The sequence below is a fragment of the Eschrichtius robustus genome, chromosome 15 (assembly GCF_028021215.1).
Source record: "Eschrichtius robustus isolate mEscRob2 chromosome 15, mEscRob2.pri, whole genome shotgun sequence".
NCBI lineage: Eukaryota > Metazoa > Chordata > Mammalia > Artiodactyla > Eschrichtiidae > Eschrichtius > Eschrichtius robustus.
Genome location: NC_090838.1, coordinates 42,255,522 through 42,282,734, shown reverse-complemented (window position 1 = coordinate 42,282,734; position 27,213 = coordinate 42,255,522). Strand labels below are relative to the sequence as shown.

Sequence of the window (27,213 nt, the reverse complement as noted above, 5' to 3'; positions counted from 1 at the left end):
CTCACTCCCATTCCCTAACTACCCCCTAGCCTCTCACAGTTAAACCAATGACTTGATTCCTCAATACGGTTTTCCTTCTCCAAGTGCGTAGGTATTTATTATTATTTATATGTGTGTTTATTTATGCTTATGTACATTTATTTATGTATTTAGGATGCTCCTGAGTTTTTTGGCAATAAGGAGCCACAGATATAGGTGGAAGGCCAATTCAAATACACCAAGCAGTTTCCCTGCCCTGGAATTCAAATAATAGTGAAAGAAATTTTCATTTTTTAAAAGAATGCAGCTGTCCTCCACTTTTTATATAATGTAATTGTTTATTATTTGTTGTAATTCAAGATACAAAGAACAGTGGTTGCACATCATTTAAAGACCATAATGACATAGCAGTAAAGATAACTGTAGGGTCCTCTTGAGTTGATGGATTCCACAGGACAGTGTGGATTGTTAACGTGCAAATAATGGATAACAGTCCCATGTGAGTCATCTTTGTCACGAGAAGGTGTTTAGGTATCAGTCTATATAGACAATGATTTTGGTTACTATAGCATTTTAGATATTCTGCTTTCCATTTGGCTTCTTTACTATGTGAAATATAACCAAACATACATAAAAATGAACTGAACATAAATGTATGAAGTAAATCACCACAAAATAAACACCTGTGCGAACATCACATGTGTGGATCAAGTCAGACCCCAGAACCTGTCCTCCGGCCCCAGATCAGTCATTTCCCAGCTCCTCATCCTGAAGTTAACTACTCTTTTCACTTCTCTCCCTAAAGTTTAGTTCTTCATATAATTAAAATTTATGTAAATGGATCATACAGTATATATTCTTTCTGCCTCTCCTCTTTTATGCTATTTTGCATTTGCGAGATTCATGCATATTCTCGTATATAACTAGAGTTCGTTTTTAAAAATTACTGTATAGTATTTTCTTTTCTAAATATAAGAAAATGTATTTATCTAATTTCTTATGGATGGACATTTGTGTTTTCTCTGGTTTGGTCTCTGAAGATCCATGCTCATTTCTCTTGGTGCACATTTGCACACATTTCTATTTAGTATAAGGCAGGAGTGGAATGTGGAATATTGTACCACAGGCTATGTATTTCTGCAACTTTAGTAGATGATGTCAAACTATTTCCCACAGTGGCTATACAGATTTACATTCCCACAGTATTTTGTCTACACTGGGCATTGTCAGTCTTTTCAATGTTGACTTCGTCTGGTGGCTGTTTATAGACTTTCTGCATTTCCTTTCGACTTTTGTAGTATGACTCTCCTTTCCCAAAAGAGTTTCCATTTGTATCTTGGGGCACAGATATAAACACACTTATTCACTACTTCTGGGTCTGGGAATAAATAACATTGGAGATACATGTTTTTACATTTCAAGACATAGAGGCAAATGTTCCTCTGGCAACTGCTCTTTATTTCTATAGATTTGAAGACACGACACTGTAATCCATATCATGTAAGCATTTGGATGTTATGGCATTCCAAATGTTTTCGCATTCCAAATTATAATTTGTTTGGCACTTCTTTCTATAATGAAAAATATTTTTGAAAATTCAAAAGTACATTTTGTGCACTGAGAAGAAATTTCCTCTTATTTTATTTTCTTCACCATCGCTGTCTTTTTCTCTCAAATTTTTAATTCTTCATAAGCAACACTGTGAATGATGTCATAAACTCTGGCTACCTCCAGTGTGGTGATGAGGGGAGGGCACACCTGATCAGCTGGTATGATCCGTACAGGCTCAGATTGTCAGTGGAGGACTTCTTCATTCTTGGTCTCATGGGGATTGAAGAGCCCTCTGGGAACTAAAACTTACACTCCATAAATAGATTCCTGTCTGCTACAGTGCCTATATCTAAATATTCAAATCAACATTCTTAGCTTGTAAATAGAGACTCTCCAAAATTACCTTTTGGTAAGTCATTATGTGGAAGCGTTTGATCTTCCATAATGCATGTGGGTTTTTTTTTAGATAATTTGTTAAATTGAGCATGATGGAACTACACTGTGATTTGATTAAGCAATCTTTGAAATTAGTTTTGTTTTAAAGAATAGATGAGATAACCCTGACACTTTTGTAAGCATGTGTTATGTAATGTCCTGTTTAATAGAGGGGTAAACAGCATTACTCTCCTTAGCTTATTTTTCCCATGTTGAAATTTTAAAAAGGCTATGTTTATTTCTGGTGCACAGATTTATCTAAAGGTTTTAAGAGTCATGCAGTCTTTGTCATTATCTAGGAAAAATAGAACTTATGTTGTGCAGAGGACAGGATACTACATTTGTCTTCTTCAAATTTTAAAAAGGCTATGTTTATTTCTGGTGCACAGATTTATCTAAAGGTTTTAAGAGTCATGCAGTCTTTGTCATTATCTAGGAAAAATAGAACTTATGTTGTGCAGAGGACAGGATACTACATTTGTCTTCTTCAAAGTTTCTAATTTGAAAAATATTAAGAAACATAGTAATGGAAAAAATATCGCCCATTATCTCACCACATGATAATTATAAATACCTTACAAAGTAAGATGTGAAGATCTTTCTGTCTGTTGTTAGTCTCTTTTCTCCTCTCTTAGCTTATATCAATTATATAAACATATAATTATGCATAAATATACACACATAAATATAAGCATTTTTTAAAAGTCACCATGACATCCGAGTATAGTTTATAGATTAAATTTGGATATGTTTTCTAATAATTCGAAAAGTATCACATTTGATTAATCTTTGTTGCAGGTTTAATTTTTGAAGTAATATTCAAGTTGATGGATCATTCTGTAGGGAGAGTCATTTGAGGACAGAGTATGCTGTATTCTTGTACATTTGCCTGAGGAGGACTCTATTTTAGCAGCCTGGAATCCAAATAGAAACAAAGTATCATTTCAGGGAATACAGGATGCAGCGCTCAAATTGGGCAGCCTTGGACACAAAGGATCATTGCTTCTTTCAAAGCCTCATTCTGAGTGAAATACATTGAGTGGCAGTTGGTTATTTTTTCTCCTTTTCCAGCGTTGCAATTTTAGTTTTCTCTGAATATGTGCTGGGAGTGAAAGAGCCTAGAAATTCATTCTCCCCATGGCAGGGCAAACCGTTCCAAGTGGGCAGTTAGGTTATCCAAGAAGTGAAAGCAGGGGGCCGTAACAGTCTTGGTCAGAATCATCCATGAGCAGGCTGGGGAGCTGGACTGTTGCCTCGGCGTAGCCCAGCGCTACAGGAGCAAGGCACTGTCTCCTTTCTCCAGCACTGCATCTCCTCCCTGCTCCTGAGACCCTAGGATGGAGCCAGAGGCATCAAAACTATATTTTAGCTACAGTTAGCATTGAATAAATACTTGTGGGCTGACCTTGAAATCTAATACATCATTTCGATTAAATAATAAATATTTATTAAACAATTATTCTGCTTAAGGCTGAGAGCACTAGGCAGTTTTCTGTGCACTAGGAGTTTTCATGGTACTTAGGAGGTATGACAGTTTTGGAAATAACTATAATAGATGGCAAGAAAAATGCCATGAAAGAGGCTTGATGAGCCATGACTCAGATGGCCTGGAAGGTGGACAGCACCTTATCAATCATTCACCACCAGGGTCAAAATTTCACAACCAGTTGAAGAAATTCTTAATTCCTTGTTTGATTTAGCTAGACCATGGGTGAGGAGGGGGGAAAAATAACCCTCACCGTTGAGACTGGCTGATTTTTAGGCCCTCAGACGTCAAGGCACATGGAGACATCAGCACATCGGGACATCCTGTTAAAGTGCAGAATCTCTCTGTCGGTCTGGAGTGGGGCCTGAGATTCTGCATTCCTCCAAGCTCCCAGGCGATGCTGAAGCTAGCATTCCTGGAACCACACTTTGAATAGCAAGGAACTAGATCATATGAGAAGCAAAGCAACAACAACCAAAGAACAAAGCAAACACTGTCCCCAAACAACTAAATAACGAGCAACCAAAAACTCTTAGCCTTCCTGACAAAAGTTGGCAAAAGAGGCTGAGTCCTCATCCTGTACGGTAGTAAATCAATCTGCTGTCTTTTGACTTGACTGATATCTTATTGCAAGCTTTTAATACTTGCAGGCAACTGAGGAAGGCTTAGTTTCATGCTTTGCTAAAACAGGGTATCGGAAGAGAAGGTAAAATTCCTTTCCAGAGCTATATCTAAGACTGGAGGTTAAGGGTAGATCTTAAGCTATTTTCGGAACATTCAGGAGTAATAATCTAAAGACAAACCAGGATTTCTTCTCAGGTTTGAAAAACAGGAGGCTTCAATGAGAGTAAAAAATTTATTTCTCCATCAAATTTAATAGCATGATGGCTAGATATGGAATTTCCATTTATATCCTAAACACATCGGAGGACATGTTATGCAGAGTTTACGGGCCTGAGAAAAATGTACCATTATCATTACAGTTAAATTTGATAAATATTTATAAATAAAACTAAGGGAGAGATTATTTTTCTCTCTTTTACCTTCCATGTTTCTACCTCCTTTAATTCTTATGGCCTAAAACACAAGGCTATGGACATGGAAACTGCAGTATATAAAAGCAGTGTATTTAGTAAATCTCTCATTATCTCAGACTGCACTAAATGAGAGATGATTCCCACTGCTCCATAAATAGAATTCTTTAAAATATGATCTGAGAACATATCAGCAGGAACTGCAGCCAGAGAGGTTATGGTAAGTGGGAGCTGACATTTGTAGAGCAATGTTATTTCTGTGAGGGTGAAGGTCTGTGCTTCACACTGACTTTCAAAAAATAGAAGAATCCATTTTAATATAAAGCCTTCTTCTACATAATAATAACAATAATAATTGTAATCACTGCAAAATTTCATTGAATACTTTCTACCTTCTTGCTACTATGCTCAATATTTTACCTGTTAATTTAAGCCTCATGATAACTCTGTGAATTTACATGTATTTCATTTAAGCCACACAATAACTCTATGAGTGAGGTACCTACATTTTCTCCACTTTATAGATGAGGAAACTGGCGCCTAGAGAGGTTAAATAACTTGTTCTAGTACATAGCTGATCGGATTTACACTTATTGATCCTTAATCCTGCTCCACCAAGGAGTGAAATCTACTCACAGAGCTCAGGCCTGAATTTATCCACAGCTGTAGCCAGTATATCTCGAAAATTAGAAACTTTGCATTAAAGGGCCAAAGAGAGCTCTTAAGTGTACACACAGGCTTCAGGGTTCTAATCTATTTTTTTCTTGGAGAAGCAGTAGACAGGGTTATATACTGCAGGGCAGACCCACCCATATGTTAATGACAGATGGATTAAACTTAAAAAAACAGGGACTGTAGTTGGGATAGATGCTAGCTTAAGTAAAAACCCTTTTAAGAAGGTGAATCTTTTGCCAAATTATTATTCAGCAAGCACAAGTATTTATTAAGTTCTTGCTATATGCCTAGTGTTGTGCTAAAACTCACCAAATGCTATCTTGCAAAGGCAAATGGTTTGGGGATTTTTTCCTCTATTAGTGCATATATGTCATCCAGCACTGACAACATGACAAACTTTATTTTATTTAGATGCAGCCCTCAGGCTGAAAAGAGGCTTATTCCGAGAATCAGACGTGGTTTTACCCATGAGTCTCTTTGCAGGAACCTGTTTGGAAGGGGAAAGATACGGAAGGTTTTGAGTTACTCTCCCCAGGATCTCAGGTCAGCACTGTAGTGTGATCTTGGAGGGGACTTTTGAGGAAGGGCTAATTTGAGCAAGTGCAATTAGTAATTGTTTTCAGAGAAGCAGCTGGCAACGCTCCCGTAGTGGCATCAAAGGGAACAAGAAAATTAGGCTAGACGATGCAGCCTGGGAGTGTGTCGCCTCTCTGCCTTTCCTGGGTGACAATTTGGCCTGATTTTGTGCATAACTAAAAAAGTGTCACCATGGGGTCTGTCAGAGGAAACGAGGCCAGAATTTCTTATATGGGAAGATGAATTTGTCACAGATGGAGATTTATCACATGTAGGAGGAAAGATTTTTTTTTCCCCCTCACAAATTGCATTGGGGTTACATTCTAAAACAGCTCCCAGACACACTGAAGGGACGAAGGATGTCCAAACGCTGATGTTAAGATGAAAAAGACTGAGGCCTTCACAGTTGAGTGGCAGAGTTGGCCCTGGGAGCCAGAACTCCCGACTGTCCACCAATTTAGAGAGAAAAGTCTGTGGCTCAGTAAAAAGCTGTATAGTACAGTTTCAAAGATGTTGATGTTTGAGTATTTTTCAATATGGACTCATAAGAATATCTTGTTTTACATGCTGTATTGTTATTGAGTTCCAAATAATAACTGAGTGTAATTAGTATAACCAAATTGTAGTCAACAGTCTTCATTAAAAAAAAAAAAGCATCAAATAATAAATCTGTAGGTGGGAAAGAACCTTGGATCATCTGATCCAGCTAATGACTTTCTTATCAGAGAGATCCCTTTATATATTCAGAGAAAGGATATGAAGAAGCATTGGAAGTCATTAGTCATTTCAGTGGATCATGGTTTAAAGTCATAATGGAGGCATTTGCAAGTGAAACAGGAATCATGAAATTAGTTGTATGGTGGTATCTTTACATAAACCCATTTTCAGTATATTTAGCCTGATCACCAATTATAATGAAAAATGAAATTGTTTAGTCTAAACTGGGTTTGAGGCAAAGTCTCAGACTTTTACGAATATTCAGAATGAGCAATTAAATCTATTGCCGGTTCATTTGCAACCTTTCTATGTTCTACTCAGGTGACCAGGAGTAATGCCAATTAGGGCCTGTTGTTAAATAGGCTCTCTCCACTTAGTGACTAATTAAGTTGCCTTTCAGGCTTTAGAGATGTTCACAACTAGAGGACGCCCCCAATCAAAAAGTTAAGCTTCTTCTTGATCTTTGCCTAATCTGACATATCCTTAAGATTTCAAAACATATAAGAATGAGAAACCAGAAACCAAATAAAAGGAAGAAAATAAATGCACCAATTAGAGTAGACAGTACCTCAGTTTTTTTCATATATACATTGTCTAATATATGGCATCAGTATTGTTATGTATTTTTCAGGAAGCTAAAGCACCGATTATTAAAAAGACATACAATAACACATATAACAACAAAAAGCCACTTCAGCCCTTAATTCTTTTTTCAGTTTAGTACTCCATCTAAGCCAGCGCTTCTGCATTTTGATTGTACTAAAAAATGTCAGTATTAAAAGCTAGAAACCCAGTCTCTTTCCATTTTAACTGAAGTGTAGGAGGAGGGGCACAAAGAGTGCATCAGTTTTGAACTTGAGCTAATATAATCAGTGGCTTCATTTGTATTAAAAAATGTAAGTATTTCTTTGAAATCTGACTTGGCCTTTGAAAGAGAAAAGTACTTACTTAGAAATCTGCATTGACAGAACAAATCCTTCTTGCAAAGTAGAAACCAATGTTGTTGGCTTGAGTAGATCTCAAGTCAGCTGTGAAATTCATAATCTTTTATCCATAAAATAGCTTCTCCTCTGAATGACACAATTATTTTTGAGCTGGGTGTTTGCCAAGTCTAAAGACAAAAGTCTCTGTGTGCACACCTGAGCGCCAGCTTCAGGCTGGCTTTTAAAGAGACAGTTGTTTTCTTAGGGGGTCACAGGTGCTACCATTCTGAAATAATCAGTGTGAATATTGCTTTAATCAGTCAGATGTCATCTATTTTATTAGCAAAAGTTCAATAGCATAGCAATTTAAAGAACAGCCTCAGACTACTCAGTGAATTCAGTCATGTTTGGCTCTTAATTTGTACCATGGAATTTTTTTTAAAGGTGTCCCACTTTCAGTCCTTTACAGTCTCAATAGATGAGTCTAGTTATTCAGTGATTAATTTAATTATCTTGTAAGACAAGTCTAGAGGCTTCTTTTTGTTTGGTATTAGGTTTGAGGTTTAAAATACCAATCATTCTTAACTAATCAACGAGTCTTAGGTTGTCAGCGCTTTTCTCCTGTCTCATTTTAAATAAACAACCATGAGGCAACAGGTGGGGGCCAATTCATCCAAGAAAAATCAAGGTAGGGTCAATTTGACCATGAAAGAAGGAAAAGTTATTTCTAAAAGCCCATTCTTGCACAGAGGGACAGGAAATTGGGTAGATAGTCTCTCCCTTCTTTGCAACTCCCAAGGCAAGGATCACTGGGGACTCCAGTTTGGGGGGAAACTTTTTGTCTTGTGTTTCTTGCAACAAAGCAGTTCAGATTTTGCAAAGCATGAACTTTGGTAATAGTATTGAGAAAAACAAGCCGCAAGTAGAGCTTTTCATAAATGTGTGACCCATGCTTATTGGCCGTATGGTCAGGCCACTCAAGATGGCTGTTCTCTTGCTCTCCTTACATCCCCTGCCTGACCAGTGCCTGCTTCACCGGCACTCCACCCGAAAGACTGACCTTCCTACATACTTGCCCCAGGCCCCAGCTGGTGATTGTTCTTATCAAAGGGGCAGTGAGGGGCGTGCCTCTCAACTGGTTTCCCTGGTAACTAATGAGCCTACCTGACATCAGTTCGCCTATAACTGGTAATCTTCCCTTCCCCCCGGGAGCCGGAGTGAAGACTGCCGCCATGTGAGGCACGCTGTCCGCTGCACACACACAATGGGGTGTCGCTTCAGGACCTTGCTTCAGACGTGTAAGCTCCCCCATCCATGAAACCATTGATGTTTCTGTTACTGACTCCGGGCTCTTTCTTCCGTGTTAAAGCTGGGCAAGTGCAGGCCTTGTAGGCCTGTGGGGTGCAGCCCAACATTGGTATATCAACTTGTTATTTGAAATGAACCTGTCTGGTAACAAAGGAGATTTTTGGCATTGGTTACTTGATATTAAGATTTAAAATATTATAAATCAATTGGCCTGAAATTGTGACTTGAATCCCAAGTTTAACAAATAACATTTTTCTTATCTCTGGTATGTGTTCATTGTTGAATTTTATTATTTTTTATTTTTTATTTATTTTTTAATTTTTATTTTTTTAATGCTATTCTTGTCTGCTTACATTCTTTTTATGTATGTATGTATGTATGTATGTATGTATGTATGTATGTATGTATGGCTGTGTTGGGTTCTCGTTTCTGTGCGAGGGCTTTCTCTAGTTGCGGCGAGCGGGGGCCACTCTTCATCGCGGTGCGCGGGCCTCTCACTATCGCGGCCTCTCTTGTTGCGGAGCACAGGCTCCAGACGCGCAGGCTCAGCAATTGTGGCTCACGGGCCGAGTTGCTCCGCGGCATGTGGGATCTGCCCAGACCAGGGCTCGAACCCGCGTCCCCTGCATTGGCAGGCAGATTCTCAACCACTGCGCCACCAGGGAAGCCCCATTGTTGAATTTTAAATCTAGCTTTTGGATTATCACTGGAATTACAGGAACAGATTAAAATTAAGGTTATAAAATTTGATTGCTATTTGATTTTTAGGGCCTTGGATATTTAATAGACATTTATACATTGAGTTTTTAAAGATTTGCCAGTCATGTCTGTTTTAACTTTCCTGCTGGGTTAAACCTTACAGGAAGGACATTATTTAAATAAAAGTTGATATCTCTGTGACTTACTTCAGTTTGTTAAAAAGAATCAATCCTCTGAGTCTTTAAAATCATAATTAAAACAGTTTTGTTTTGGCTGGTGGTAATGTGGATAAAATTTAATTGTACCGAGTTAAACTAAATACAATTGGATCAACAAATACCTTTATATTAATGGGGGATGAATATGTATTTAGCATGCATTGAACACTCATAAGTACTTCACATTTCATAAAGCTCACTTAGAACCCATTCTTCAGAACACAACACATTGATAATAAAGGGAGAGAAATTTAGAGAGGTACAGAAAACAGACTTTAATAAGATCTGCTTCTATGGCTCTGTAAAATTGCTTTCCTCTGGGGTTCAAGTAGAAAGGAGGGGCATTTTTGTTTATAGCTTACCCAGCTGCAAAGAGCAAAGAAGTCCCTGAACACCAATGCTGAAAGTGGCTTTAGTTGGCTCCTGGGGACTTCTGACTCATTGCATATAGGAGGAGTATATACTACATAGATCTATGGTTTATTGCTACTACTACTTATGTTTTCCTAGATCTTTGGAATATTTTCAGATTTTACTTAATCAAAGCTAGTTCAGATCCCCAGAGGGCCTAGAAAATTTTTAGCCCTTTCAGCCTTTGTAGTTTATTTAATAAATGACATTGTCCTTGATCCCTATTTTATTCTATTGAAAATTTACTTAATATGCAGATTTCTGGGTACATTTTGGGTTTGTCTTTCCAGGGTTTGGCTGACAATTTATTTCAGTGTACCAGGTCAGAAAAAGGATTCTGTGTAAGATAGACAACAGGGGAACACATTTTTTTCAGTTTCCATAATCATGATGAAGGTAACCAGCCTTCTCAATATGCATATCATTTCTGCTGCATCCTAATAGATCTATGGCTGTAATCTTGCATGTCAAGACTTTCGGCTAATTGGGATAAGTTATGTATGTTTACATTACTGTTAGGATCCATAAAATGCTATTTTATCTGACTCTGTATAGACAAAGACTTCCTATATTACAATTCCTAATGAATTTGTTTGCAACACAAGACTCTGCTGAGGTTTTCTTGGGAGTATCACATTTTGCAAATACAGAGAGAAGGTCGAAAGCTTCCAATTAATAATTATGCTGGACATACTTAACTAGTATATTTCATAGGATAGTAAGTATTGCAATGTAAGTGGTATTGTTTTTTACCTAAATATATAAAAAAAGAATCTAGAGGTGAGTAGATCTTGGCTTTGTGAGTTTAAATAACGACGTCAAGGCGTGTTCCAGTAAACTTTGGCTTAGTCACAAAAATGCTAATTTTTGTGGCATAGTCTACTTATCAAAAGCTTTCATTACTTATACTGAAATACACATGAGAAGTTTACAGAGAATAGTTACAGGAAAGAGTGTTTAGGGCTTGATTTTAAAGTGCTGTTGTTCAGAGGGATAACCAGTTGTGGAAGTACATAGGTATGATAGACACATCATTAATGCATGATAATGACTTAAGAATATAGAAATTATAAAGAATAGAATGCTGAAGAAGAGAAATGTGGCCACCCTGAAATGTGATTAGTAAACCTTTCATGGGTTTCAATTAATGTGTCAATTCAATACCAGCCAAACTCTCTTGGTATTGAGAAAACTAACAGGCATAGTTTTACAAGAAACTCATTATTCTAAGTAACAATCTTCCTTCTGCAAATTATACACTGTAATGTACATATGCAGTTCATGGGTGGGTATGTGAAAATTTAAGTGTGGAATGAACATAAAGACTGCTGATTAATGATGCAGATGGCTGTGAACAAATTGGACATGCTTTGGGTGATATATGCTTAGAGGGAAAAATGTGGACTCCACATTTTAAAATGTGTTTACTCCAGTGAGATCCAAAGCAGATCAGTTTATAGCAATGCACTTCCAGACTTTTTGACCCATTAGGTAGTATTCTAGACAAGCTGAGTCCAGAAGCTTTACTTTTGGGCTCTAGTTCAGTAAAATTTATTTTTCAACTATTAAAAGTGAATATATATGTATGTATGTATTTTGTATAGATGGATAGACAGGTGATAGGTAGATAGATGAATGATCTGGCAGACTGTAACAGGTAAGCAAATGCAGATTTATTTCTCAAATTTGCAACAAATATTCTGAACTATTACATCTCCCCCTCCTTCCCTTTTAAAATGAAATTAAAAACATTGTAGGGATACTTCTAAACATCTTAAGGACTATAAGCTTCACTAAAATAGAGTGTTCTCTTTGAAACTGGCATAATGAAAGACACATTTAGCCATGTGCTGGGTGCTCATGTGAGAAACAAAGTATTCCATTAATCTGGGAGACTATTTATTAAAACATACCACATTTCTATAAGAGCTTAAAGTTGATGTTAGCACAACTTCCAGGTTTACAAATCACAACTGCAATGCATTTTCCAAATTGGAAAATGGAGAATAGAAGTCACCTTAATAGAATTGGTCTTAGTAAGTAATTGTCAATCAAGACATTTGACTTTTGGCCTGGTGGATTCTATAATCTATAACTGTCAAGAAAGATGATTGACAAAATTGTGTCTTGACTCTACAATTATCATTTGCTCCCTTTATGTATTAATTGGTTAAATTCTTCATTATTTCAAGAATATAGAGAGTCCTATAGCTTTTGGTTCATTTCTGAAACTTTATCTATGGTAAAGTAGCCATTCATTATTGAAACATTGAAAAACCTGAATCTCTGCAGAAAGAATCCTTAGGGGTTCATTTCTTGATATTTGGGAGACAGAAGAAAAATATCTCAAACTGCTGGGCTCTGTTCTTTGTCACATAAATGTCAGATACCATTTTGGGGGGCAAAGAAAAATTAAAAAGAAAAAAAAATCTCGTTATGTTTGTTAGTATTCCCTTTTCTCCTTTCCACTGAAAACAGTTTTCTGGCATTAATCATACTCAGAAGGCCTGTTGTATTAAGGGAAAGACACAAAAGAGACCTTTGGAAAATCTTGTACTTGAAGGAGGCTGGATTTTGAATTCCTTGAAGGGGGAAGAATGTCTCGTTCATGTTTGTAACTCTTCCACTATCACCAATCACTTTGTCCCTGGCACTTGATAAGCACAATGCTAACAGAATACAAAATAAACAGGCAACGTACATGCCTCGCCTTGATTCTTTGCGCTGTACATCTGTGCCTTTTTTCAAGTCTCTAGTGCTCCTATAATGATGGATCAGGTCTTTACTCAGCAATAGCTGATATGCCAGGGTCATTGCAGAGGTACGAGGGACTGGCTACATGAAGGGCAGCAGAGTGCAGAATATTCTTTAGAAACCCACTGACCATATAAAGCAGGGGTTCCCAACCCCCAGGCCGCGGGCGGCTACTGGTCTGCTACCGGTCTGCAGCCTGTTAGGAACCGGGCCGCACAGCAGGAGGTGAGCCTAGGGTGAGCGAACCAAGTTTCATCTGCTGCTCCCCATCACTCTCATTACTGCCTGAACCATCCCCCCTCCCCACCCCCGTTCTGTGGAAAAAGTGTCTTTGCAAAACCGGTCCCTGGTGCCAAAAAGGTTGGGGACCGCTGATATAAAGTGATCATTTCTCCCTTGTAGAAGAGGAAAATCAGCAATTGCATTAACAAATCCATCCATGTTTGAGATTTCTAAATGTAATTAAACAGTTTTAAACAAATGGATCACTTCTTAATTTATTAAACAGATACGAATTTAATATTTGGTAAATGTATAGTATTATGCTAAATGGAGTGACCAAGCATATGGAATCCAAACTACCTGGAATTAGACCCTGGATCTACCACTTACTTGACCTCTCTGTGTTTGAATTCTACACCTGTAGATAATGATAGGTTACTTTTTAGATTATTGCATTATTTAGTGAGTTACTATATTAAAAGCACCTAGAATACTGCCTGGTACATAGTAAGTGCTACAATGTGCTTACTATTTTTGTATAGGTTCTGCTGCAGGAGAAAGAGGCCTAAATTAAAAATGGCTTAAACAAAATCAAAGTTTATTTACCTCTCATATAAGAGTCAGAGCAATAAATCTGAGTACGGTGGCTCTTCTCTGCAGAATTTTCAGGATTTTGTCTTTTGGTTCCAGTAACTTTAAGGGGTTGTCCTCTTCTGCTTGGTCCAGGGTGGATATTCTTAGAGGAAGGGAAGGAGAAAGCCAGATTCACCTTTATAGGCGGAACTTGGAAGTTGCCCTCGTCACTCTACTCACTTGTTATTGGCCAGAACTTAGCCATGTGGCCACACTTAGTTTCAGGGGAGACTGGAAAATCCCTTCTTTATATTGCATGGTAATGTTCCCAGCTCTATTACCTGTACGAGGGAAGCAGAGGAGAAAGTTTATTAGAAGGACAATTCCCAGTCTCTGCCACAGATAAACTCCCATAGAGTCAACACAGAGATAGCTTTCCTACCCAGAGCTGGTGGATTGTAGTGTTGATTTTCCATAGTACACTCAAATACATAGGAGAAAAGTACTTCTGCTTTTTTTTCAGACATATGAACTAAGTACAACTCATTGTTTATAGCTAAGTTATTTCTGGCATCATTAGGATCAGAATGATCTTACCCAATTTATTTAACCCAGCCTTCAATCTTAAAATGACATTTTTTAAAATTTAAAACCAACAGTTTCTTTGTTAATATTGTTAACTTTCCTGATTTCTCTTTAGCTTAAAATATCCATTAAAGCTCTTCATTCTTTAAAGGATAATTACTGTGATTTTTGTTTTTTTCTATTGCTCTATCCCAAATGCTTTCTAAATTAATTTTGTTTCTTGCCTTCTTCCCTGGTATCTTCTTTCATATTCCGGTTTAGGTAATATATAAACTTCCCAAATGGCTATTTGGAAGGCTCTGTTCTAACAGTCATTATGGTGATGGGAGTTGGATCCTGGGTCTTCTCTAATCACCTTTGTATTTCTTCAAATCCATTACTCAACTCTGTCTTCCCTAAGCACAATTTTGGAAGCCTTAGATTTGTTCATAAAGGCTTAATGGATTATAGATTGTTTATTAGCCTAAGGAAGTAGGTTTTATTTAAAACATAGCCATTTCAAAAGGATTGGAGCGAAGAAGATCAGCAAGTTGTTTGGACTCTTTTTTATTGCTTTATATGGATGTACAGGTTAATGACATTTCTTCCTTCAACTTTTTAAAAATAGAGAACAAGTTCAAATAATAACTCATTCTTTAAAATGGAGCTTTTTATTCATACTATGTAATCAGTATGATTTATTTATTAAAATTGTGATAGAATAATGATGGGCTACTAAGTGGTGGAAAAAACACGCGCAGACTTACTTATTATTATCCAAGAGGATGAACTATTCCAGTTCTTCAGGAAAAACAAGTATTTTTCAAATAATAAATTTAGAAGCCAGATTTTTTTGAAACATTGGGCAATGACCAGGGTTTGAAACCATCTTTAGTATTACTTTATTAGGTAAATGGGAACTGTAAAAATCTGCTAGGGAGGATTGGGTGCAGAAAAGGAATAAATGTACTCTTAATACATCATCATTAGAGCCAGTGTTTAGCAGATGACAGATTTCTAGCTGATGTAGAAATTCAACCCTCCTGCCATATATAGCTTTCCTACTTTAGAAACATTGGAAAGGAAGAGAGGATGTAATTGTATAAAGCCAGAAGTGTGAAATCTTTCATACATGAAAAGAAATCCATAAATAAGCCATTTCCTGAAAGTGTCTACATGATTACCTAGCCCAATTCCCCGAAGCGCTAGCTCGGGGTCAGATCAATTTTGATCATAATAAAAGGATGGTGTTTTCTCCTGAATTATGCCAATATCTTTTGAAAATTTTATATCTACAGAAGACAGGATCATTACGTTCGAAAAGTGGACAGGCTAGCCATAGAGAGCATGTATTATCTGAAATAAATGTTATTTCAAAAGGGAAGTTTGAGTGTCCTGGGGTTAGCAGCAGAGAAACCACTTAATCATAAAAATCAGTTTCTTGTTTGTTTGTTTTATTTATTTTTTTACCTTCACATATATTTTATTCAATAAGAAAGGCAATATAGTGGGAGGCATATATAACTTTCGGTTTAATTTATAAACATGTCTTTTTCTTAAAAACTTTTAATTTTTAATTTTTTAAACATCCTTATTGGAGTATAATTGCTTTACATTGTTCTGTTAGTTTGTGCTGTATAACAAAGTAAATCAGCTATACATATACATATATCCCCATATCTCCTCCCTCTTGTGTCTCCCTCCCACCATCCCTATCCTACCCCTCTAGGTGGTCACAAAGCACCGAGCTGATCTCCCTGTGCTATGCGGCTGCTTCCCACTAGCTATCTATTTTACATTTGGTAGTGTATATATGTCCATGCCACTCTCTCACTTCGTCCCAGCTTACCCTTCCCCCTCCCCGTGTCCTCAAGTCCATTCTCTACGTCTGCATCTTTATTTCTGTCCTGCCCCTAGATTCTTCAGAACCATTTTTTTTTAGATTCTATATATATGTGTTAGCATATGGTATTTGTTTTTCTCTTTCTGGCTTACTTCACTCTGTATGACAGACTCTAGGTCCATCCACCTCACTACAAATAACTCAGTTTCATTTCTTTTTATGGCTGAGTAATATTCCATTGTATATATGTGCCACGTCTTCTTTATCCATTCATCTGTCGATGGACACTTAGGTTGCTTCCATGTCCTGGCTATTGTAAATAGAGCTGCAATGAACATTGTGGTACATGACTTTTTTTGAATTATGGTTTTCTCAGGGTATGTGCCCGGTAGTGGGATTGCTGGGTCATATGGTAGTTCTATTTTTAGTTTTTTAAGGAACCTCCATACTGCTCTCCATAGTGGCTGTATCAATTTACATTCCCACCAACAAAAAAATCAGTTTTAAGAGTCTTTCAAGAGGCAAGGAATATATCAACAGACAACTAAGCTACATCTATTTTCCAAAGATTACTTGTAGCATAAGGCATTGTAAATAGATTATGTAAAAATTATTAAAATGCTATACTTAGCAAAAATTTAGAAGCCCAGGTCTGAGGAAACATTCAATAGAAAGGTACTTGCTTGTTGAGAGTAGAACCTCTGTCTTAGGGAGAAAAGAAGTGGTGGATGAAATATCTTTTTCAGGTTCTGTGGACATTTTACCTTGGTGGTTTAGCTTGGTCTGAAAAGAACTCCATGAATTTAGAAAGGTACTGCAAAAATCTATCAGGAATATTGATTACTAGCCTGGGTTTCCACATAATTTTTAGGTTTTCTTACTGGTGATTTCCCTGGGATTCCCCACGAAATGTTCAAGAAAAAGGTAAGGCATCAAACTGAGGCATAGTAGGGTAGTGTTAGCCTGTAGATAATGTTGCTTAGAATAAGAAAGTCAAGAAGAGAGTATGATAAGTGTCCAAATATTTAACTATATTCATATTTCATTCTATTCCATTCTTTCCTCCTTGAAAAATCTGTGCCGTAAAAAATTAATTTTCAGTGGTAAAGACATTGGGCTCCAGAAGGAAAAAGATCAAAGAAGAAACTTGTTACAGTCTTCATTTTAGTTCTTTGGCCCTTTAGCAGGTATGGCAACTTCACCATTGAATTAGTTGTCATTTTTAAATCACCTCTTTCTATTAATTCTAATAATAGTATAAAATTAGACTTATTAGGAAAGGCTAAAGAACTGAGATGTGCTAATCAAGAAGAGGGGAGAGTATGGAGGAAATTACCTTTTAGCCACATTGAACTCTTGATTCCCTGAACGTGCCAAGTGCCTACTTTTGGTTTCCTCTAACCTTTTGCCCAGGTCGCCAATTTTGCATTGAACTCCTACTCATCCTTCAAGACCCACTTGAAATTGTTTTCTTTTGGGGAGGTTTTCCTCAATACAGAAAGGAAAAATTAACCCCCACCTCCTTGCCTGATTCAATAGTTTATCCCTTTAGAGTTTATCCCTTTAGAGTTTAAGTTACTCTATTATAGTATGTCTAGCTATCCCAGGAATTAATCGTATCTTAGTTAAATTACCACCAGGTGTTTCTCTTGATTTTTGACATTTGAGGCACCTATTGTGAGGTGTCATGGTAGAGTGGAAAGAAAATGCAAAGTTTGAAATAAGACACACCTAGGTGTAAACTTGGATCCTTCACATATTTACATTGTACAAATTACCTATAATTTTAGTGAGCTTTAGTTCTCATGCCTGTAAAATAGACAATGAAATATATTTTATAGAGTAATTCTGTGAATTAAAAGATAAAATTGTAGATATCCAGTGAACACTAGTTCTAATCTGTATTCATAGCCAAACTGACAACTCAGATCTTTTCCATGGTCCTTCAGCATCAAAGACATTAAGCACAACCCTTGTGACAATTGCATGAAGTCAGTAACTTTTAAAGCACTTTCTTCCTTCGCTTACTCTCCCAAGCTTCCCTTGTGTAGAAAGCTAGATGGATGACTGACAAAGGCTTGGAATACTTTATGAATATGGTACTTCTATAATTAAATGTAATCAATCTATAATTCATCTAAAATGATTGCATATCAAATAAGCATTCCATTCATCTTTATAGAGTCACAGTGAGTCTTTCCTACACAGTCTGCCTAGAAATGCTGTGCCCACTGAGGACATTCACCTAGTCGAAGCATCTAGACTGATGGCTTTTGTAAAGCAATCATTCTGTGTTTTGCATGTGCTGGTAATTAAGACAGATTTAAGGTGCTGCTCTGTTCAAGAGACTTCCAGGGAAATTATTTTGATAAACTAGTGAAGCTATTTACAAGTAAGTGGTGGTTTGTCCTCTCTCCCAATTGTCTTTCAGTGCAATAAAAATTTAGGATTTGCTCAGTTATTTGCGAAGTGGTCTGCATTGTGGTTTTGTGAGAAATTGCCTTATGCCTGCTGACTTGCTCACTCTTTACAGAGTATTTCTTCATACATATTGAAATTTCAAGTTATTTTTGTCCGTTTGCCTTTTGAAGTAAGTCAGTCTGCAAATCTCCCAAAAGATTGTTTGGAATTTGGTAAATTAAGCAATGACAAAATAAAACAAAATTCAGAACCTACATTTGTGAAAGGTTGGACAAGATTGAATTCAACAGTATTGGAGTGCAAGTTCAACTTTATTTTATTGCTCATTTTTTTCTATTCAATGCAATTGCATTAGGAAACAGATTTTTTTCCCAAAATGGTAATATTAAACAACCATTTACTATTCTCATTAGTTTGTGATTTTTTTCCACTTAATATTAGGTACAGAAAATATAGAATATAGAAGCAATATTGACTAATATTCTCTGTTATGAAAACACTTACTTTGAGTCACTTTTGTAGGAATAGGGATGGATTTTTATTGGCCTATCCAAACTCTGTTGCTCCTTATAATCAAAGCATGAATTTAGAAGATGACCATGTGAGTTAATGGTGTGGTTTGTAGGGTTGATCCAAAGTTTAGCAGAAATCATGAGATTCAAGCTTAACATTAATGACACCATATGCTATTGTACCCAGTGGAGGGTAGGGTGAAGTTTAGGGCCGGGAAACAGGAACAGGAACACAGAATGTGGAATGTGAGAAATATGCATGATTTACCTTTTCTAGGCATATGCACAGGCGGAGTAATTTTAATAGTTAATATATTTTGTCCAGTATAAATTCTTACAAGTCCAAAGTCAGGGCTGGACCAAGCAGTAACTCCTAGGAAACCATTCTTCTTCCCTCTTTCTTTGGAGTTTCTTTATCCTCTCCTCCATCAATTGCTAAGGATAAGGTTTTACCTGCCAAAACTTGAGGTCTAAACCTTCCCGGAAGAATTTGTATATTAGTACAGGGACTCTTTGAAAATGAAAGAGATTCACTATCCCATTGTCTTCCTTTCACTGATCAGTGCTGATGCTCTTTGGTCAAGAGGTCCTAATGTATGTTACTCATCAACCCACAGAGATCAGACTGCCCAGACATGGCAGGAAATGCCTCACCCTTTTGGTTTAGCTCAAGCACTTTTCCCGTAGGAAGTTCCCCTGAACTCAACCTCCTTCCCACCCCGGGCTGCAGCAGGTGTCCCTCCTGGATGCTTTGTTGTGTTTTCTATTTAGGTATCTTTCTCCTTCACCATGAGCTTCGTGAGGACAAGGACAATATCTTATCCAACTTATCTTCGGTTCTTAGTACATAGTGAATCTTACTTAATTTACATAATAATGAATGACTATTTGCTATCTCTTAGTTTCTTTTTACTTTTTATAACAGAATATGTAACATTGCAAGAGAAATCTGTAAAATGCTTCAGTTGTAACTCTTTTCAGATATTGTATATACATACACTTGTTATGGTTGTTTACCTAAATGTAGTGGAAACACTGAGCATTTCCTAGAAAATAAGGATTAGAGATAAGTCACATTTGCTGTACAGATCTCTAGTGGGTAATTTAGACTGTCTTATCACTCTCTAAGGTGTTGTAAATTAATCCTTTTGCTCTTATGTTACTCCATAAAGTGACACATTCAATGGAAGAAGCTAGAAAGTCATGAAACTCATTTTGGGAAACCTTTTCAGAGGGTCCAAATAAATGTTATCTTTTAGGAAGTTACCTGGGACAATATACACTTACTACAAAGATACTGATGGTACTCAAAGCAGTTTTAGAATTTTCTGCTCTAGCCATCAGAGCCCAGTTATTAAATGCATAGGAAATAAGTCACATTTCTATGGACGCAGCTTTTTTTTCAGATTACTAAGAAGAGATCCACTTAGGTTACTGTGAGAAGTGGGAATGTCAGAAAATACAGGAAGCCTTCCTAGTAGCTACATAGCCAGACATTATAAAGAACTAGAACATGGTCATACTACTTGAAATATCATAGCGAATCTAGTGAACTGGGCATTTTACCATCTCCCTCTACCCCCAAGAGGGCATTTTTCCAATGGTTCATTTTCCTGTCCCTCTGATTTTTGAGGGTATATTTCTCTTTCGAATGATCCTACTTATTCCTGGTGAAGCTTCTCATTTCCTTTGTCTCCTTCCTCCATTTTTCCTTTACTTATACCACTGCCTCCTGTTCCCCCAAGAGAAGTTCTACTTGGATTCAGCACAGAGATTTCAACCAGGTGGGATTCCTCCATGGAGAGCTCCATGCTGCTTCAAAGATCCCTGCCTCCCTTGTTTCTTCCTTCTGGAGGGCTGGCTGCCTTGGCCTTTGGTATGGTGTGTGTGTGTGCCTCTCATGGACAGGGTTGACATCTTATAAGCAAGGAATCTTTATGGCCACTTCCCTCAGGAAAGTCTGTGAACGTGGAAGGCACTTTGGGTTGAGGACTGTTTCTGGTATAATTTTGTTTACAGCTGCGGAAGCATATTGATCAGAACTGGTCAGAGTAGTGGAGAAGAGATATGACTCCAGAAGTCCAGAGTGAGCAGCCAGATGTCAAGTAGGAGCTGAGACAAAGTTGGACAATGAGGCAGGCTTAAGGATGGGAGGAGTTGGGTAGAAAAGGGAGAAGATCTTTCAGGAGCCCAGAAAGCCAGAAATAGTTGAGACCTAATGAGTGTAGCAGGAAGACTTAGGATACGCACACATGGGGGCGCAGATAATGGATGTCCATGTGTGGCTTCAGCTGGTTTTCATTCCTTTAAATTGCATTAGGCTCACTTTATACTGAACCAGCTCAATTCCTTCCACAAATGTTTAGAAGGCCCCCTTCTATTCCAGGCGATGTGCTTCTCTTTTTTATTCACTGGCTCTAGTTCTGGATGATTTAAGATTAAAAATATGAATCAAATCCAAGTTTAATGGATCAAACTTTGGCATCATTGAGACTATTTAAAAGGTAATCAAAAGAGAGGTTCTGAAGGCAACGTCGAAGGTGCACTCCAAATACGTTTTGAGCACTGGCAGCTTCTTTGCAACAGATTTCAAAGCTTTTCCTTGGAAGGGAGCAACACTCATTTTGATCTGTAAGTTCTGGTACTGTTTGTGGAGAAAAAAGATCTGTCATATTACTTTTAAGCTTCACATTGCTTAAGTCAGTCCTGAACTTTTTAAAGGTACCATTTTGAGACCTTGATCCTTGGTTAGCCCACCCAGAATTCTTGGGTGCTTTCCTCAAGTGGGGGCAGCAGGCATGCCTGTGAGGCAATGATCAATTCTGACCTCAGGTGAAGAGGCTGACATGGAACCCTCCTTTAAATTGATAATAATACATTTCAGAACCTGTTAAAGGATGAAAATGACTGATAATGCTGTAAGTTAGGGGTTGGCAAACTTTTTCTCTAAAGGGCACAGGTAGTAAATGTTTTCAGCTTGTGGGCCATGGGTCTCTGTCACAATGACTCTGCAATTGTAGTGCAAAGACAGCCTTAGACAATATATAAGTGAATGGGTGTGGCTGTGTTCCAATGTAACTTTATTTATGGACACTGAAATTTCACTTTTATATAGTTTTCATGTCTCACAAAATATTCTTCTTCTTTGGCTTCTTTTCAATCATTTTCAAATGTAAAAAACATTCTTCATTCACTGATAACACAAAAAAGGAGATGGGGGTGGAGTGGGATTTGGCCCATGACCTTAGTTAGCTGACCCTCGATTGAAATGAGGAAACCAGTATTTAGGTATTTCAGGTTGAAAGGTGGTATGCCATAGGGTAGCTACAGAGTTGGGGTAGCTTCCAGGAGCCATGCTGTGGGTGAGTTATCTGCAGCCCTGGTGTAAAGCATTTAAAAGAGTACCATTAAGGTTTTTTGGTTTTTTTTTTTTATAAATTTATTATTTATTTTTGGCTGTGTTGGGTCTTCGTTTCTGTGCGAGGGCTTTCTCTAGTTGTGGCAAGCAGGGGCCACTCTTCATCGCGGTGCGCGGGCCTCTCACTATCGCGGCCTCTCTTGTTGCGGAGCACAGGCTTCAGACGCGCAGGCTCAGTAGTTGTGGCTCACGGGCCCAGCTGCTCCACGGCATGTGGGATCTTCCCAGTCCAGGTCTCGAACCTGTGTCCCCTGCACTGGCAGGCAGATTCTCAACCACTGCGCCACCAGGGAAGCCCCCATTAAGGTTTAATAAGCTGGCTATGTAGCTGTAATGCTGTGCATTAGAACCTTCCATGGCTGCTGGGAAAATGCTTACTCAAGGCTCTGCAGTCCTTGTAAATACCAACTGTCCTTCCGAGGCACCTTTGTTTAGATGAAACAGGGTGCTAGAATTTATTGCTTCTGTGACTTAAAGTTCCTGGACACACCAAGTACACTTGCTCTGTTCAAATAAAAGTCAGTTTGGATTTATTTAGAGACTTTGCCCTTATGGAAGAAATATCAGAACAGTATGTCTGAGAGAGAAGGATACTTATCTCTTGGAAATCTGGCAGCCCTCTGGCATGGTAAAATTACCTCTGGCTGGTAGTGGGGACATTCCCATGTGACTCATAGGAGGATGGCTCTTCTGGGGGCTCCTGACTTCCAGAGATGAATGCTTCTCTAGAAGTGGGTTTATGGGTTGCAAAGGCAGTGTTGAACATCTGTCCACCTTGGTTTTTCTCCTCGGCAAAGTATGGCCTATTTAATAAATTCCTCCATATCTGGCCAAATGCCCTCTGATGCCTAGCATAGAATGGGTACCCAAGCAAGCAGTTGGGGATACAATTTTAAGCTAAAATCCTCCCCCGTTTTAAAATAGTTCTTCATATTTCCTTCTTGTACTGGGAGGAAGAGGAATGCGTAAAGGATGCATATGTCTGGGAAAACAAAGCAAAACAAAACAGGATTATTTGCTGAAACTGTTTAGTTCCCGGGAGTGGGAAAGCACATGAGCCAATGTTTCCTAACATCAGATTTTCCCCCCTTAATTCGGAGCCTTATTTTTTTCTTTCAACTTTGGTGGTTCAGCTCCAGGAACAAAATGAAAAATCCCTTTCCCTCCTACGGTAAGCATACACTGGCATGATTACACTGGAGGGTTTCTCTCTGCTATCTTTCTAGAAATAGAAATATGCTGGTATCACGTGGCTATATTACATCCACATTCGACTGGTAATAGTACCTCAGCTGCAGGCAAATGGGCCCTGAGATAAAATGCAGTCCTGGAAAGGGCGCCTGTGCCAGTCTCATTTGAAGAAAGTGCTCATTATTCAGACTGTCAACCGCACACAGCAGAGTGCCTTCTAAACCGCTGCCTTCATTTCTTGGCCCCCGCTCTTTGTCCAGAGGAGATCTGACTTTGCCAGTGTTATTTCTTTCAAACCTCCTTGCATTCCACTGTTGGTCTAAACCAGCCCTCCTAACTCCAAGCAATCCAAAGCAGTAGATTATCAGGCAGCCACAAACAGCCTCCTTCGTTCCTTGCTCCTGCACAGTCCCTTCAGCAAGATCCCCTTGCCCGGCTGGCTAGAGGACCCAGGAAACTAGGACTATCTTCTTAGCTGCCCGCCAACATTGTTTTCTCAGTTTATTGATCAGAAAGGAGGCTCAAACAGGACAATTTTAATGACTACAATAAAACACAGGCCTGGTGTTATGCCTGTCTCTTACATCAAGGAACCACCTATATCTTTGATAGAGGATATTTGGAGGGAAGTGTGACACTTAAAAATCCTTATTTTCTTGCTCTCTTGTTACACACATAACAACTCCTGCAAAGCAAACCCAACTGAATAAATTGCGTTTATTTAGCAATTTAAATAAAAAAGAAAAAGAGCTTCTTCTAACTGGGATAAAGTACTGGGTAAATGAAATAATAAATGCCACATGAACTTTTCCTTTGAGGCGAAAGAAGTACTACTCATTTGTCATGAATTACCTTGCACAAGTAAGTTTTACCTGTTGATTTTTTCCTTTCTTGTTTCTAAATGTGAACTTTGAAAGTTTGTGCTTTTTCAATATGTGTTTAGTAGAGAAAATGCCTGGTACTGTTTATTCAGAACAAATCTGAAAGCCATTTTCTCACTATTGTACTTAATTATCTTCCTTAATTGTCTTCCAAAACTATCTTCCAATTTCATTTAAAAGATTAATTTCTAATTGTTTCTTAGCATGTAAGTGCTAACAATAACTGGGTTGGCTCAGGAAGCATCATTACCATTTGAGGTTTAGAATTCTGAGTATTGTCTTTTTTCTTGTAAAAAATTAACGAGTTTGCCAAAAGTTAGCTGATTATGGAATGTACAGGTATCATATTTCCTTCCTCTGCACTGAATTTAAGTGTCTTGATCCTATTTGAAATCAACAGCAGTGAAATGCTGTATGTTTTATAGATAAGTAATTTATATACACAGCTTTTTATAAATTATATAAATGTGTTTGTAATGCATATATTTGCAATATGTATTTTAATTTAATTTAAGGTCTTGATTAAGCCTACCCTGAAAATTCATAGCTAATAGTAAATTGCATTTAGAATTATAGTGAAATGACACTTACTTTAAGTAGCAGGAAAGAAGCCAAATTATATAGAGTTTTGGCAAATACATCAAACAGTTCTTGGTTTCTAATGAGACGTCTCTTCTCTCACTCTTGACTTATATCACACATTCATATAAAAGGACAGTGAATAAGTGTGGAGAATAATATTGGAGAGGGAGAGGGAAACATCACTACCACAAAATGCATATTTGTCCTAGAGGAGAACGTCTCCATTATGGGGGAAATTAAGTTTCCCAGCTTGAAACATCATGGTTGCTTTGTGAAAAGCCATTTCTAACAATCATCTCTTTTAATAAATAATAATCTAATGTGTAAACCTTCAACTTATTTGATGATTAATCCTTGATTTTTTAATTTCAACCTTAGGGCTCTGCTGAGTTATACATTCATCTGTATAATTACCACTTAGCAGTTGGTTCCATTTAAGTGTTAGTCTCCTCCAACTCAGCATTTCCAAAGCCAAACGTACTTTCTGTCCAGACCTGTTTTACCTTCTACATTCCCTATTCCACTGTACTGACAGTCACTACTGGATCACCAAAGTCAGAAATCTCATCTTTCTTACTTCTTTCCCTCATAGCTCTCAATTGCTGTATCTTGTCTGTGGTCTTTCCCTAGTGTCTCTTCATCTGACTCTTCCTTTCCATTCCAACCTTAACTGTTTTAGTTCAGGGATCTGTCTCTTCTCACTAGGATTCGTACAATCACCTCCCTAAAAGGTATTCTTTCTCCAGTTTTGTGCCCCGGTAAATCATCCTTATGTACTTATTCCAGAGTTTCTTCCCTTGGCACTATTGATCCTTGGGGCTGGGTAATTCTTTGTTGTAGAGGACTGATTTGTGCATTGTATGATGTTTAGCAGCATTGGTGGCCTCTACCCTCTAGGTGCCAGTATCACTTCTCTCCCAGTTGTGACAACCAAAAGTGTTCCCAGACATTGTCAAATGTTCCCTGGGAGCAAAATCGCCCCCCACTTGGCCACCACTGCTTTAGCCCCATTATTAAATACAACTCCTAGTAAAGAGGTATTTAGTAAATGTTTCACACAAAGTTATTCATATGATGCAAAATAATTACATACTATTCAAACATCCAAGAAAAAGATTTCTTTGAGTTTTTGTTTGGATTAGACATTAAGTAAAGCGTCAAAGATGTATTCAAGTTGTGCACCGGTAATATATACTTTCATTTCAGTTACCTCCTTCTGTGTGTGTCTATACCTGCTCTCTACCAGTTTAAGGTCCTTTCCCCCAACAGTAGAGTACCTTACCTCCCAAATTCAAATTATAAGATTCTTTACAAATTGATGTATCAGGAAATGACAGTCTAGAAATCTTCCTAGGTTATCAAAGGAAAAGATTTAATACATTTCAAAAATATTTGTGAATACTACTTCTTAAGTGAAGAAGGCAAGCTGTTAACATATGGGAACGTGAATCTTCTTATCAGTAACTAACACTTGTTTTCATTTGTTTAAGATGTTGTTTTATCTAACATGTGGTAGACTGTGACAATGATAAAATATGGAAACAGAAACCAGACCATTCCATTATAATCCATTTGTACCCTAATAAAGACTACATCCTACAGTCAGATGGTAGAAAACAAACTTATCTTGAGAGACATGCTATGTTAGTCATCTTCCTTCTGTTGCTGTTCCCATCTTAGGGAAATAAGACTTGCTAATATTCAGACAATGTGAGCTCTGGGAAGTGTCAAGAAGAAAACAGTCCTTCAACACTGGTTAACATCTTAAAAAAAGTTATATAAACACTCTTTTGGAAGATAACAAATCTCTATCCATTTGTAGTTACCTTCCCCCCTAGAATTTGTCATGCTTTCCAATGCTAAGGGCATATTAAAAATCATAGCGAAAGATTAAAAGTTTATCATTTGGGGCTGAAGAACATAGAAAGAGAAGACATTGATTAATTTTCAAATCAGGAAACTATAGGAAGAGATATTAAATTTGAGACATAAGTGCACAAAACATGTAGGTGCTGAATTTGAACAGTTTAGCACAGTCACTTGGGTTATTTTTATTTGTTTTATTACCTGTTCTTTAAAAAGTACGGAGCCTCAAGCTCAATGAAATGATATAGTTAAGTAATTAACAAGTCTGTATCTATTGCTGATCATGATGTTTAGATTATTATAACTTGAAAAGTACTTTCAATAAAACAGGGAGTTCTGTTTATCAGTCCTGAGCACTTGAATGCCAAAATCAA

At 37.6% G+C, this 27,213-nt stretch overlaps 1 protein-coding gene across 21 annotated transcripts in view; it reads left to right on the top strand.

Moving 5' to 3' along the window:
• The window catches only part of NRXN1 (neurexin 1), a 1,110,559-nt gene that overhangs the window by 723,676 nt on the left and 359,670 nt on the right, over window positions 1–27,213 (top strand). The window lies entirely within an intron of this gene.